The following is a 15463-nucleotide window of genomic DNA, read 5'->3' as shown; positions in this document are numbered from 1 at the left end:
GAAGTGACTGGCTTACAAGGTATCAAGAGGGAGTCTAGTTTCAGAGTATGTGGGGGAAGGTAGAATCCCCACTGAATAGTTTTCATCTTTTCTGGATGGGTCTGCTGAAAGGAGATGGGGATAAGATTCTTATGATTCAGTTGTGAGTAAATGTTATCATGACTAATGATGACTGTCACAACTGCAAAGGTAGAAGTTTTGTAACAAAAATTAGGGAGTAGTTAATCTTACATTCCAGAAAGAGAGGACCGTAGGACCATCAAGTGAGAAGAGCACAAGCAGAGTGCAGGACCCTATCCAGAGAAGCATCGACACCAAAGATGGAGACAGAGATGAAGACATTGAGAGAGGGAGCAGCTGAATACTTTGAACTCATGGAAAGAGAGGGACAGGGTACCGGCAGCCAGGAGGCAGACTTGCAGAATATGCCCTTTGGTTGTTTAAATTATTTTATATTCTTGAGTGGTTATGTGTACACCTAAACCAACCAACCAACCAACCAACCAACCAACAAACAAACATAACAAAACAGGGAATGGAAGCAAATACTGTTGAATGATGATGCACAGAGGAGATTGTAATCATTGCAACGACACGATGGTGTGAAGTCGATGTTCTCCCATGGAAACTATCACTTAGTTCACAATAAAAACTTACTAAAACAACAACAACAACAACAAAAAAGATGACTATATCAAAAAATGTTAAACAGAAAAGTGATAAAAATACCTGTGGACTAAGGTGTGTATTTCCAATTGTCTCATATGTTTGTGAAAGCTGGAAAATGAAAAATGATCATTGGAGATGTGATGAATATGAGTTATGATGTTGATGAAGATTATTGTAAGTACCATGGACTGCAAGTAGAACAGACCAATCTGTCTTGGAAGCCAGATGGCCAGAACAGTTCCTAGAAGCGAGGATGGTGAGCTGCAACATCAGAGGAGTGACAGCAACAGAGCAAAAGCCAGAGTATGAGGCAGAGTTGTGGGCTTCCCAGCCAACTGAGCATATAAAGCAGAGTGCCTTGAGGCAGGGGGCTCTCTTGTGGATTGAGGTGCCACCAACTACTTAATTGGGTAGCTAGAGCAGAGTACCTTCTGGTTGAGACTTATAATGGAGTGCCTTTGGGCATATATCAGCAGCCTTAAAAGAACTTTGTGACATAGCTGGAGCAGAACAGAGGTCAAAGGGGTTGTAGTTAGAGGCTGAGAAAGGCCTGCCTGGGGACATGGCCTATAAGAAGCTGTCCTGACTAAAAGAACTGTGCAGTGAGCATTTCTATTCCTGAATTGTCATTTGCTAACTTCTCTAAGCATAACTGTGAATGTGGTGTCTGATTCCTGTGTGGCCATTGCAATGAATTAGTAAACCCAGAGGACAAGTAGAAAGTGCAGTGGGAAGGATGGTTTGTGGTATTTTTTTGCAACCCAAGGAAATGGATTGACACAATGGTTACAACAGTGGACATAAATTAAACAGTAATTGTGAGGTTCTCCCAGGACCTTGAGGTATTTTGTCCTGTTTTGCATACAGTTGCTGCGAGTTAGAGCTGACTGGTCAGTGCCCAACAACAACATTACAAACACAGAAGGAAATCTGTTACCAAGAGGTTTGTGTCTATTGCCAAAGCATTACTGAACAAAACAAAACAGAAGCTCAGAAAAGGTCTATTAATAGAGCTTCTAAATATGACCTTTAATTAATACCTTTAAACTCTTATGACAAATTGCATAGAGTAGAATTTAGAGCAAAAATTCTGGATCATCTGCCATATTAATATTCACATAAAAATAACTGACAAAGGAAAGTGCATGCAGTAACTTCTGTTGATTTCCCAGTAGCATATTGGACAGAGTTTAGAATTATTCAATAGAGATGTGCCTTACACATAATTACTCTCTAGATTTACCCTTTTCAGGCAAATAGCAATATGGCAACATTGGAGAAAATAATTTGGACAGAGTGATGTCTGTATGGCCTGACAGTATGTCTTTAACAATGTGACATTATCCAAACTGCTTTTAAAAATAATAATCCAAAGAGTTGTACATTTGGAAATAAAATTGTATGTTTTTCTAACATTAAAAATTTTTAGTTCATTTCAAGTTAAAACTAAAATCCTAATAACATTAAAAGATATATAGATATTCTTGTCAAGGGAAATAATAGATACTGATTAGCAGTTATAGCACCATAATTTTTTTTGGTCAAGTCTTCACTGTAAGATAGGTTTAATGCAAATACAGGTGAATATAGTAAAGAGAAACAGAAATTAAGGACGTTTTAAAAATCCAGATCAACCTTACAAGAAATACTAAAGGATGTCCTACAGACTGAGAACCTATAACAGAAGACAAAAACCTAAGATTAATACAAAAGTGTCACCTGGAAACCAAACCATATATGAAAGTACCCAAAATAAAATAAATTATTGACTGAACAAAGGGAACCAGAGATGTCAATTTGTGAATAAAGACAGCTATGAAATAAAAAAAGAGGGAGTAAATAATATAGTTATGGAACTTCCTCATGGAGAGCAAGTTCAAGGCAGTATCAAGATAGGGAGGATTGTTTTAAACTTGGGAAGAAAATGATAAATTTCAGGGCAAACTCAAAAAACATTAAGAAACCTTCTTACTAGAACGAAAAAGAAGACAATCATAAGGATCTAGTGAACATTAAAACACGAGCAACAAAGGAGGAGATAAGAGAATTCTCAAACAAAATGAACTCAACACAGAAAAATATATGGAGTAAGTAAATCATCAGCACCCCACCCCCCAAAAAAAATTTACCAAAGAACAACAGCAAAATGATAGTAGTAAGTTTATGTTGTTTTTGCGAAATGCTATTTAGTCGGTTCCAATTCATAGTGACCCTGAATATGGTTTCCAAGGAGTAGCTGGTGGGCATGAACTGCTAACTTTGTAGTTCACAGTTCAGTGCTGATCCCATAGTGTCACACCAGGATATAATAATTACACTGAATGTAAACTGATTATATTCATCAGTCAAGAAAGTGTAGCAGAATGGGTAAGAAACCATGACCGATAAATATGCTGTCTATGAAAGAAATAATCTAGACACAAGAGATATAACCTAGACACAAAGGCAAAAATAGTGAAAAATCAAAAGATGAAAAAATATATGGCAACCAAAAAAGAGCAGACTTTTCAATATTAACTTCTGATAACATGGACTTTAAAGCAAAAACCACCATAATTTACAAGATATTACCTAATGATGATGTTGTTGTTAAGTTCTGACTCATAGCGACCCAGTCTAGAGTTTCTGAAGAACAGCTGGTGGGTTTGACTGCCAACTTTACAGTTCAAACCAACCTTGTAGTCCAGTGCATTATCCTGTAGTGCCACACCAGGACTCCATATAATGATTATAGGGTCAATCAAACAAGAGGGCATGACCATAATGAATTTATACACATCTAAAGAAAAAGCCCCCAAATACATAAATCAAACTATAACATTATTGAAGAAAGAAATAGGCAACTCCACAATATAGGGGTATTGCTGTTGATAAGTGCCTTTGAGTTAGTTTTGACTCATAGTGACCTTGTAAAGGGTTTCCAAAGAACGGCTGGTGAGTTTGAACCTCCAGCCTTGTGGTTCAAACTAACCTTGTGGTCCAGTACTTTACAGAAGACTTTGATACGTCATTCTCAATGAAGAAAACAACAAATAGAAAGAAAATAAATTAGAGAAGATTTAAACTAAACAATAAATTAATCTGACCTCATAGACATTTACAGGACACTCTAACACGAAGCACAATATAAATTTTTCCCAGTGCACATGGAACATTAACCAGTATATACTGTATGTTACTCCACAAGCAAGCCTCAGTAAAATTTAAAAGAGTGAACTATTAGAATGCAATTTTTCAAATCACAATGCTATATAAGTAGAAATCACCAAAAGAAAGATCAAGGAAAAATTTCAAATGCATGGAAACTGACTAACATCTTCCATAAAAACTACTGGGTAATAAGAGAAATAGAATATGAAAGGAAAAAATTCTTCAAAACAAATGAGAATGAAAATACAAAACAAAAATTGGGGGACACAGCAAAAATAATGCTAACAGGACAATTTTTAGTAATAAACTTGCACAAACAAAAACAAAGAATGAACCAAAATCAATACCTCAATGCAACATCACCAACGATTAGAAAAAGAACAGAACACACACACACAAAGCAAAAGCCAGAAGAGATGACATAAGGTTAGATTAGAGCAGAAATAAATAAAACAGAAAACCAACAGAAAGAATTAAGGCTAGATATCAATTCATGAAAGGATTAAAAAGTTGATAAGCCACTAGCAAATTTAACAAACCAAAAGAAGGAGGAAACACAAATAACACAATTGGAAATGAAACAGATGATGTCATAAAAGAAACAAGAAAAATAAATACAATGAAAACAGCAATATAAAGAATTAGACTCCAGTAAACTTGAAAATCTAGGAGAAAATTGAAAAATTTTAGGAACATATTGCCTACACCAGCCACACAATCTGAGGTAGAAAGTTTAAATAAATACATAAAATATACAGGTCATTAAAAAACAAAAAACCCCTCAAAACAAAGGTAGCGTAGTGGTTACAAATCGGACTGTGAACCGCAACATCAGCAGTTCGAAACTACCAGCTGTTCCGCGGGAGAAAGATGAGGCGTTCTGCTCCCGTAAAGATTTACAGCCTCGGAAACCCTGTACAGGGTTGCTGTGAGTGGGAACCGACTCCACGGCACAACACCAGCCAGTCTAGAAGGCTGCACTGGCAAATTCAACCAAACATCAGACACCAGTATGCCACCAATACTGCTTGAACTGTTTCAGAACATAGAAAAGGATAGAATACTTAGGAATTCATTTATGATACAATTCATTTATGATTCACTTATGGTACAAGGCCCATATCTCACACCATATACAAAACCAAACTCAATGTGGCTTAAAGACCTACATGTAAAAGCTAGAAATATAAAGATCATCAATGAAATAATAGGGACAAACTTGGAGGATCAGATACTAGGCATGAATATACTATTAAACATAACTGAAAACACACAAACAGCAGAAAACAAAATAGATAGTTGTTGTGGTTAATTGTCATTTAGTAGATTCCCACTCACAGCAACCCTGTAAACTTTCCAAGGAGTTGACTGATAGGTTTGAACCGCCAACCTTGCTGTTCAAACCATCCGTGTGGTTTGGTGCTTAACCTACAGCACTACATCAGGACTCCAAATAGATGGCTGGGACCTTCTAAACATTAGACAGTTATGTGCATCAAAATATTTCACCAAAAGAGTATTAAGGGAACTCAGATTAGGAAAACGGTTTTGGTAATGACATAATAGATAAGGGTTTGATCTCTAAAATGTATAGAAACTTCAACATTTCAACAAGAAAAAAGACAAATAATCCAATTAGAAAATGGGCAGAGAACATGAACAAAGAAGACATTCAGGCAGCCAACAAGGATATGAAGAAATGCTCACAATCATTAGTCATTTGCTGTTGCCAGTTGAGTGCTGGCAAGTCAATTTCCACTCACATCGACCCTGTACAGGGTTTCTGGGGAGCAGTTGGCAAGTATTTTATTTAATATTTGATTTCTTCCATGGTATTTAGAGCAAAGAATTACACAGATCATGAGTTTATTAAATGAAGTTTTAGTGAGAAGATAAATAATTGAAAGACATTTAAAATTAATTATTTTCAATTACATAAATTTCAGACTTCTTACAAACTCTTATAAGATTAAGTTTAAATCATTCACAACCAGAATCTAGATTGCTAACTCTATCTTGAAAGCAGATCATTCCAGATTGTACTAGAGTGAAGAATTTGGGGGTAGGGGACAAGTTTTTGTTTTTTAAAAAAATTCATGACGTAGAAAAATTTGCTATTCTCTAAGTAATAAGAAACTTCACTAACTCAGAAAATGATTTTTCTCTATTATGCTAGAATGGTTTAAAATTCTGCTGCAAGATTTACTTTAAGACATACCTGCATATATGAATATAAACTTAGAATGAAATAGCTTTAAATGTCTCTTTATGTTAATGTATAATTTTGTAGCTTTTGAAAAGTGCTTCAAACCGGTTCATTCCAGTATGACCTCCTGCTGAGAATTTGCATTTCCACTCCAGATATTGAATTATAATCTACATTTTAAGAAGAACCCAGGGATCCTATTACAAATTCTCAGCCTGGGTTCTAACTAGAATGAACCAGTGTGAAATTCTGCCTAAGAAAAATTCTAAGAGCTTAAATGCTTAAGTGCTTCAAAAGCAAATTAAAATAACTGTTGTTGTTATTAAAGGCCATTGAGTCAGTTTTGACTCATAGCAACCCTGTATAGCGTTTCCAAGGAACAGCTGGTGGATTTGAACTATCTACCTGTGGTTAACAGTCCTGTGATTATCCTACAGTGCCACACCAGGACTCTGTAAATCACATAAAATTATAAAGAATATAATTTTATTTTGAAAATGAGAATATTTTTTTATGGATGAGAGATGTGGCTTATTGTTTTAAAAGTTTTATACATTATCATCTATTAGGAGTGCTGGTGTGGCACTGTAGGATAAGCACTGTACTGCTAACTGTAAAATTGACAGTTCAACCCCACCAGCCACGCCTCAGAAATCCTATATGAGTCACTATGAGTTGGAACCGACTCCACGGCATTTAACAATAACCCATGATTATAATTTCCTAGCATTTTGGAGTTGGTATGATGAGATTTTAATAAAAAACAGATTTATAGATTAGTATTTTGAAAGTCTTATGTTCCTTGAGAAAACTGAGTGACTAGGATTGTTTGAAATACAATTAGGGAGGTGTCAATGACTGGTTGAGTCCCTGGGTGGTACAAATGGTTCATGTGATTGGTAACTAACTGAGAAGTTAGAAGTTCCTGTCTGTCCTCAGAAGAAAGACCTGGTGACCACTTCTGGAACAAAACAGCCATTGAAAATCCTATGGAGCCCAGTTCTAGTCTGACACACATGGGGCACCCATAAACTGGATTTGATTTGAGGGCAGCTGGTTTATTACCTTTGTTTTTTGAGGAACCTGAAAAAGAATCTTTTCAGAGATCTTACTTGCTTGTTAAAAACAGTTGCTACAAGTATTTGTTGTAGTTTTTAGATGCTTTTGAATGAATTGTGACTCATAGCCACCCTATGCACAACCAAAAAAAAACCTGCCCAATTTGTACCATTCTCACAATTGTGGTTATATGTGAATCTATTGTTTTTGCCACTGTGTCAATCCATCTCTTTGGGAATCTTCCTCTTTTTCATAGACACTCTGATTTATCAGTATAATGTCCTTCTCCAGGGTCTGATTCTTCCTGATGACATGAGCAAGTACAAGAGAAAAGTTTCGCCATTCTCTATTCTAAGGAACAATCCGGCCACACTTCCAAAACAGATTTGTTCATTCTTCAGACAGTGCACATTTTTTTCAATATTCTTCGTCAACATCAAAATCCAAATGCATCATCAGTTATTCTCCTGTTTTCCTTATTTATGTCCTATTTTCCCATGCATATGAAGCATGACTTGGATCAGGTACTCCTTAGTCCTCAAAGTGACATCTTTGCTCTTTAACACTACTGCAAAAGATCTTTGCATCAGATTTACCCACTTCACTTTTTAACTCCTGTTTTCATGAGCAGTAATCAAGTCTCTGACAACTTCAATCTCTTCTCTGTTTATTACTGGTGTAGTAATGAGAAAGTTTGTTCCTTTTATACCGAGATTCAATCCATGATGAAAGGTTAATTTTTAATCTTCATCAGTAAGGTTTTCAAATGCTCTTCGTGTAATTATAATGCCACGTTCTTCTTATAATCCTGTTTCTCAGATTATATGCTTAGCATACAGATTGAATCAGTATGGTGAAAACTACAACCCTGGTACACACCTTTCCTAATTTTAAACGATTCAGTGTTCACTTGTTCTGTTTGAACAAATTCATCTTGGTTTATGTACAGGTTCCTCATGAGCACAATTAAGTGTTCTGGAATACTCAATCTTCGCAATGTTATCCATAGTTTGTTATGATTCACACAATTAAAAGCCTTTGCATAGTCAATAAAGCACAGGTAAATATCTTTCTGGTATTTTCTGCTTTCAGCCAAGATCTATCTGACATTAGCATGGATATCCATCTTTCCATATCCTCTTCTGACTCTGGCTTAAACCTCTGGAAGTTCTCTGTTAATCAATGGTTGCAGCCGATTTGTATTACCTTTATAAAAAATTTTACCTGCATGTAATATTAATGATTTCTGCTGAATTTTGCATTTTGTTGGGTTACCTCTCTTTGGAATGGCACGAATATGGATTTCTTCCAACCAGTTGGCCAGATAGTTGTCTTCCAAATTTCTTGGTATAAACATGCAAGTGCCTTCAGTGCAGCGTCAGTTTATTGAAAGATTTAAACTTTACTCCATCAATTCCTGGTGCCTTGTTCTTTGCCAGTGCCTTCAATTCTCCTTGTACTTCTTCTTTCAGTATCATTGGCTCTTGATCATATGCTACCTCTTGAAATGGTTGAATACCCACCATTTCTTTTTGGTACAGTGACTCTTGTATTTCTTCCATCTTCTTTTGATGCTTTCTGCATCATTCACTTTTCTTCCTATAGAATCCTTCAGTATTTCAAGTTGAGGCTTCATTTTTTTCCCCTTTACTTCCCTCAGTTTGAGAAATGTTGAGCATGTTCTTCCCTTTTGGTTTTCTAACTCCAGGTCTTTGCACATTTCATTATAATATTTGACCTTGTCTTCTTGAGCTGTTCTTTGAAATTTTCTATTTAGCTACTCATTTTTCCTATTTGCTTTAGCATCTGTACATTGGGTATCAGGTTTCAGAGTCTCTTCTAAACTCCAATTTGGGGTTTTCTGTCTTTGTTGCCTTCTTAATGAACTTTTGTTTTTTCATGTAAGATGTTCTTGATGTCATCCCACAACTCCTTTGGTCTTTATGGAGCTTTTCCTCTTTCTCTTTCCAAAGATGTAATCAATTTGATTTCTGTGTATTCCACCTTGTGAAGTCCATGTGTATAATTGTCTCTTACGGTGTTTAAAAAAGTTAACTGAAATGAAGAAGTCTTTGATCTTGCAAAATTCTATCATGTGGACTCCAGCATTGTTTCTATCACCAAGGCTATATTTTCCATCTCCTGATCCTTCCTCTTTGTTTCCAACCTTTGAATTCCAATCACCAGTAATTATCAATACATCTTGATTGCATAATTGATCAATTTCAGACTGACGAAGTTGGTAGAATTCTTCAATTTCATCATCACTGGCTTTAGTGGTTAGTGCATAAATTTGAATAGTAGTGGTGTTAACTGTTCTTCCTTGTAGGTGTATGGATATCCTATCACAGACAGCATTATACTTCAAAACAAATTTTAATGTTTTTTTTTTTTTTGATGATGACTGCAATGCCATTCCTCTTTAATTTGTATTTCCCTGCATAGTAAATCATGTGATTGTCATAGTCAAAATGGCCAATACTAGTCCATTTCAGCTCATTAATGCCTGGGATATTGATGTTTATGTGTTCCATTTCATTTTTTACAATTTCTAATTTTCCTAGATTAATTTTTAGTACTTTCCATGTTCCGATTTTCAATGGATATTTACAGCTGTTTCCCTTCATTTTTGAGCTGTGCCCCACTAGTAAATAAAGGTCCAGAAGGCTTTACTCCATTTCCATCATCACATGCTTTGAGTGGTCAGTTCTTCCTCTGTTGTATTTTGAGTGATTTCCAACCTGTGGGACTCATCTTTTGGCACTATATCTGACAATATTCTGGTGTTCTTCATTGTGTTTCAGTATTCAATATTATGGTGCTGACAGTGTTTCTCTGCTATTCATAAAATTTTCAATGACTAAATATTTGAAGTGTCCATCTCTCCTTCCTAATCTGTCTTCATCTGGAAGCTCAGCTGAAACCTGTCCATGACAGATGACCCTGAAATATTTGTATTCCTTGTGAAAGAGCTTCCAGAATCACGGGAACTTGAAAGCCACCCCAGTATGATAAACTGATAGATGATTGGGGTTCCAATCTGAGGTGCTCATAATCAAATCCATGTTTGGTTGCTATTCATATGTATTAATCTTTCAGGGGAGTCCTAGTGTGGCATTATAGCACAAACACTGGACTGATAACTGCAAATTTGGCTGTCCAAACGCACTAGTCACTCCCCAGAAACCTTACACATGATCGCTCTGCATTGTTAAGTTACAGCACTTAACAACAACAATAGTAAAAACACTTCAGAAATTGTAAGGCTATCCTTCTTCCTAATCTGTTTTACTCTCAAAGCTCCACTCAAACCTGTCTACCTTAGGTGACTCTTACAGGAGTTTTGAGACTGTAATCCTTACAGGCACAGAAAGTCTCATCTTTCTCTTGCAGAATAGCTGGTGAGTTAAAACTTCCATACTTGTGGTTGGCAGTCAAGCTCTTATTACACAGAGCCACCGTGCTCCTTGGTGACCATGCTGATATTTAAAATACCAAAAACATAGCTACCAGCATCTGAACAACACACAAGTCATGACAAAGTGAAAGATGAGTGGTCTGCAAATATTTAGCCATACTCTAAAATCTGATTCCAAACCAGAATACAAGGCAGAGTCCATACTCCATCTGTTGAGATTCCCCAGTAATCTCTTAATCTCAGAATTTGGGAATCTCCCAGCCTTGATTCTTGTAGAAATATCTATATGTAAAAGTGTGTTCAACACTTGCTTCTTGATTTCTGACAACTGTTTTTCTCTGCCATTGCCCAGCATCTGGAAGAATGTCCAGCGTGTGTCCCACTGGAGATCAGGGGAGTGGTGGCCTCCTTACATGAACAGCCCTGCAGTAAGAGGTAAGGTATGCTTCAGTGTTTCCCAGAAAAGAAAGTTGAGAAACTAACATGCTGATTTCCTAGTCCCAAACCACCCAAGTTCACTCCATCCTTGTTCACGTTCCAATTTCGCAGTGTTTTAGCAGATTCCAATTTTGTTCTTTCATAATCTGTAGACCTGATTAAGTTACTTACATTACGTTGTCACAGGTGCTCTGTTTTTTTTCACAAGAAAGGAATATTTTTGCCCACAAACTGTTTTTGTTTTTTTTTTAGCTGCTTTTGCCTTTCACTAGCAGCATCAAGATCTCAAATCACTTCATGTCTTGAAAAGACTGCTAGGTGAAACTTTAAAGTGCTTTTAGAGTTTTTTTTGGTGGGTACTTTCACGTGTTTATAATTTCTTTTTGTTTTGTTTTCCTGGAAATTTTGGTATTTGCATATTTTATTGAAATATTAATTGGAGGGGGATTTGTGAATCAGGTTAGATGAAATTCCTCCTTGATGATCTAATAGCATGCATTCCTAGGTAACGATATTTTTTGAGATATCAACATCATGGTGAAATAAGTTATTTTATGTGCTGTTTTGCCTTGGTTCTTTGGAAAAACAGCTTGAGAGATTGTTAATGTCCCTCTTTAGTTTCTACTATACATGGTTTGTTACTTTTGTCCAGGTAGATTGATATTTCCAGGGTAAACTGTAACCAAGTTGATGGTTTCTCTGGCATGGATGGCATCCAATTCTATGATTTATATGCACCTTATAGGTGTTGGTCAATGCACCAAGAAAATGAAGAGATGATAGAGTATGTTGAGGTCCTATGTCGGGGTCCCGCCTCGACAAGGAAGTGTGGGTGTCACGAAGAAGGGAGATCTGGTGGCAAAAGTGATAGAGAAAGAGAAAGACGAAATATATACAAAAAAGACAGACACACAGATATGATGCAAGCTGGCTGGTAGACAGCAAACATATTGCTTAGCATTGCACAGCATTGCACAACATTGCATGCAGAACTTACTCTACCTCAGCCTTTTATTCTCTTTTTTTAGGGAGGGATTTGTTACAAAGGAAAGATGTAATTCACTCAGGGAGGATGTCACAAAGGGAGGATGTGATTAAGGCAGGATACGGAACTGAAATGTAATTAATCATTCAAAACAGAACATAATGATTCACAGGAACAACTTTTAAGATATTTTCATAGTTTTTTTTAACAATCTAACATTTTTATTTTTACAGAAAAAAGGTTCAATCAAGCTGTTATATATTAACTTTTAGGCTTAAATGATCTAGAGTAGCAACATGCGATTTCTTAAGGATACATAACATAAAGCAAGGTTCCTGAAAGGAGCCAAGCTGTCTCTGTACACTTTGCAAACTTTTGTTTGTGAGCAAGATCTCAGGCACTGGGCTTCATTTATCTATACCTAAAATGCTACATTGTTCTTAATATTCCTATATACTTTCAGGAGGAAGGAGAGCATCTGGGTTAAACTGATTATATTCAGAGGTGGGTTAATGGGGCTGCCACTGATCAACCCAGGGTCTGCATATGCTGTCCCCAGCAGAGTATGTAAATGAGATGACTGTAGTCTACTGTGAAAAGTGTCTGCCCTCCACTGAGAGAGGACTATTTGGTCTGCAGCCCCACAAAGATGGTCCATGCCTTCAAATGACAAGGAGTTGTATATGTAAACAGCTAACCCCACAGAGGTTTTAGATACAAAAAGAAGCAGCAGGAAGAAGACAAAAGAAGAGAGAAGAAATAGAAATAAAAAGAAAAGACAAGGAACCTCTGCAAAGAGTTGTAACATGTTAAAGAACTAGAATCCTGATGACTGTGACAGGTCCAGAAGGGGTCCAGCAGCAGAGCTGTCGGTGACAGATGACCAGGCCAAGAGGAACCTGCTTGAAAGGGCTAAATGGAACTTGTTCTGAAGTGCTCCTCAGGAGACCTGTCCTCACAAGAGGAGCTGAGAGAGCGGACCTAAACTGTAAAAGGGAGATTTACCTACAGCTTCTGATCCTGAGTTGTAGCTTGTTGATCCTGATCCATAGTTGTAACCTGTTCCGTCCTTAAGAAACCACTTAACTCTAAGTAGTATCTGTAAGTTCTATATGGCCATTACAATAGACCATCAAACCCAAAAGAGAAGCAGAGTACCATGAAAGGATGTCTGGTTTCAGAACTAGTAGAAAAAAATTGGAGATTGGAAGTATGTCTGACCTCCATCTCTTGGGAATTCACTTTCTCCTGATATTGATTCACGTTCTCATCATAGAGTTAGACAGATCTGATACTACCACTGCTACTACAACCACCAATGTACAAACATATTTTATAGTCACCCCCATAGGAGAACAAGGAATAATGGAATCTTGTTTTATTTTATTCTATTTTTATCCTTTCCTCAACAGTGTGTGTGATAACACTTCTTCCTAAAATCCTCTCTTAATGTTGGCTTAATGTTCTGTAATCAATGGATTAAATTTAAAATCAACCACTAGTCACACATATTTAGAAAATAGATACTGAACTGAAAACCAAACCAATTTCACTGCCATAGTTTTGATTCTGACTCAAAATTTCCTTACAGATTAGAACTTCTCCCTTTTATTTCTTAGAATAAATCTTGGTCTTAGTTATTGAATGCTGCTATAGCAGAAATGCCATAAGTGGATGACTTTAACAACCAGAAATTTACTGTCTCACAGTTTAGGAGGTTAAAAGTCCAAGTTTCTAGTGACGGCTCTTGGAGAAGGTTTTTTATTTGTCATTTCTAGAAAGAGGTTCTTGTCTCCTTTCGGCATCTGTGGGCCCAGTGTTCTTTTGAGATCTCCATACATCTTGGCATCAAACTTCTCCTGGATCTAGAAGCTTCATACTACAGGAAGCTCAGGTCCAAATCACACACTCCACTACCGACTCTTCAATCTCAGTGGTAGCAGGTCCTGTGTCTGCCCAAGTATCTCCTTTTATCACCTGTAAGATAAAAGGTGTTGCATGCCACATATTTAGGAATCTCACAAAAATAAGATCAAGCTGGTGATGGAATTAAGGGTGGTGTGTTGTTGTTGTTAAGTGCCGTTGAGTTGATTCTGATTCATATCTCTCCAGTATAGGGTTTCTGAGGAGTAGCTAGTAGATTTGAACTGCCAACCTTATGGTTTGAAGTCCAGTGCTGATCCTACAACAAACACCATAACAGGATGGCATGTTGTTGTTGTTATGTGCCATCAAGTCGGTTCCGACCCATAGCGACCCTGTATAGGGTTTCTGAGGGTGTAAATCTTTACGGGAGTAGAAAGCCTCATCTTTCTCCTGCGGAGCAGCTGGTAGTTTCTAACCGCTGACCTTAAGGTTCGCAGCCCGATTCGTAACCACTACGCTACCAGAGCTCCTCAGGTATATGCCCCCCTTAATCCTGCAGGATAGTTACACCTCAGTTGCTGAACTACTGAGAATCCGAGCCCAGTCAAATTAACACAGAACCTTATTATCATCAATCACAAGCTTCAAGAGAACTGGAATCCTAATCTTTCACCCATACATCAGGTAGTGGGTTTGAAATGTTGACTTTTGGTTAGCAGCTCAATGCTTACTTCATCATAACCACCAGGATTGCTTAGAAAGATATTGTAGTTGCTAAGTTCTGTCTAGTCAGTTCTAACTCATAGCAACCCTGTATAGAATTTCTGAGGAACAGCTAGTGGGTTTGAACTGCCAATCTTGCAGTTAGCCGTCCAGATATTAGAAGAGAGAAAAATAGTTAATATATTTCAATATATAGTATGCATAACATAAAATAAAATAACAGAGTTCATACTACATTACTAGTTTCTGCAGTACATTTTAAGTTCATTTATGTATGTATTACATTTATCTCTACCACTGTCTTCGTTTCCTTTTCCCTTTGGTTTAATTTGGCTGCTTAGTTTTGCTTGGTTTTGTTTTTGCTTTGTGAAATGATCTAACCTTCTTTTGTGAGGAACTGAGTCTTGGTGGTGCTTTAAGATATCAGTTCCATTTGCTCTGTACCTACTTCTTGTTTCTTTGTTTCTAGAAGCTATTTGATTTTACTCATGGTATTCAGAATCAAATTTTGCCAATCTTCTGGGTTTCCTATTCTGTTTCACCATATAGTACCACTTGTCTATCAGTGTGTCCTATTGTGGTGGTTTGTGTGTTGCTATGATGCTTGACTCATATTTTAAATATCAGCAGGGTAATCCAAGGTGGATAGGTTTCAGCAAAGCTTCCTGACTAAGACAGATTAGGAAGAAGGAGAGGCTGACAACATCTTAATGGTTAGCCACTGAAAACTTTATAAGTACTAGCAGAACATTGTCTGAGACAGTGCCAGAAGATAAGCTCCACATAATGGAAGTTACTCAAAATAAGACTGGGGAAGTGTTACCTCCTCAAAGTAGAGCTGCTTCATTTCCTTTCAATATCTTCATTTGCTGATGGGGCATAACACAAAATAAGAAGAAGCAGCTGTAAACATCTATTGATAAGTGGAATGTATGAAGTATGAATGTTG

Source organism: Chrysochloris asiatica, unplaced genomic scaffold (genome assembly GCF_000296735.1).
Source record: "Chrysochloris asiatica unplaced genomic scaffold, ChrAsi1.0 scaffold00001, whole genome shotgun sequence".
In the NCBI taxonomy this organism is placed as follows: Eukaryota; Metazoa; Chordata; class Mammalia; order Afrosoricida; family Chrysochloridae; genus Chrysochloris; species Chrysochloris asiatica.
The sequence above is the reverse complement of the archived record's forward strand: the minus strand, read 5'-3'. Positions refer to the sequence as shown.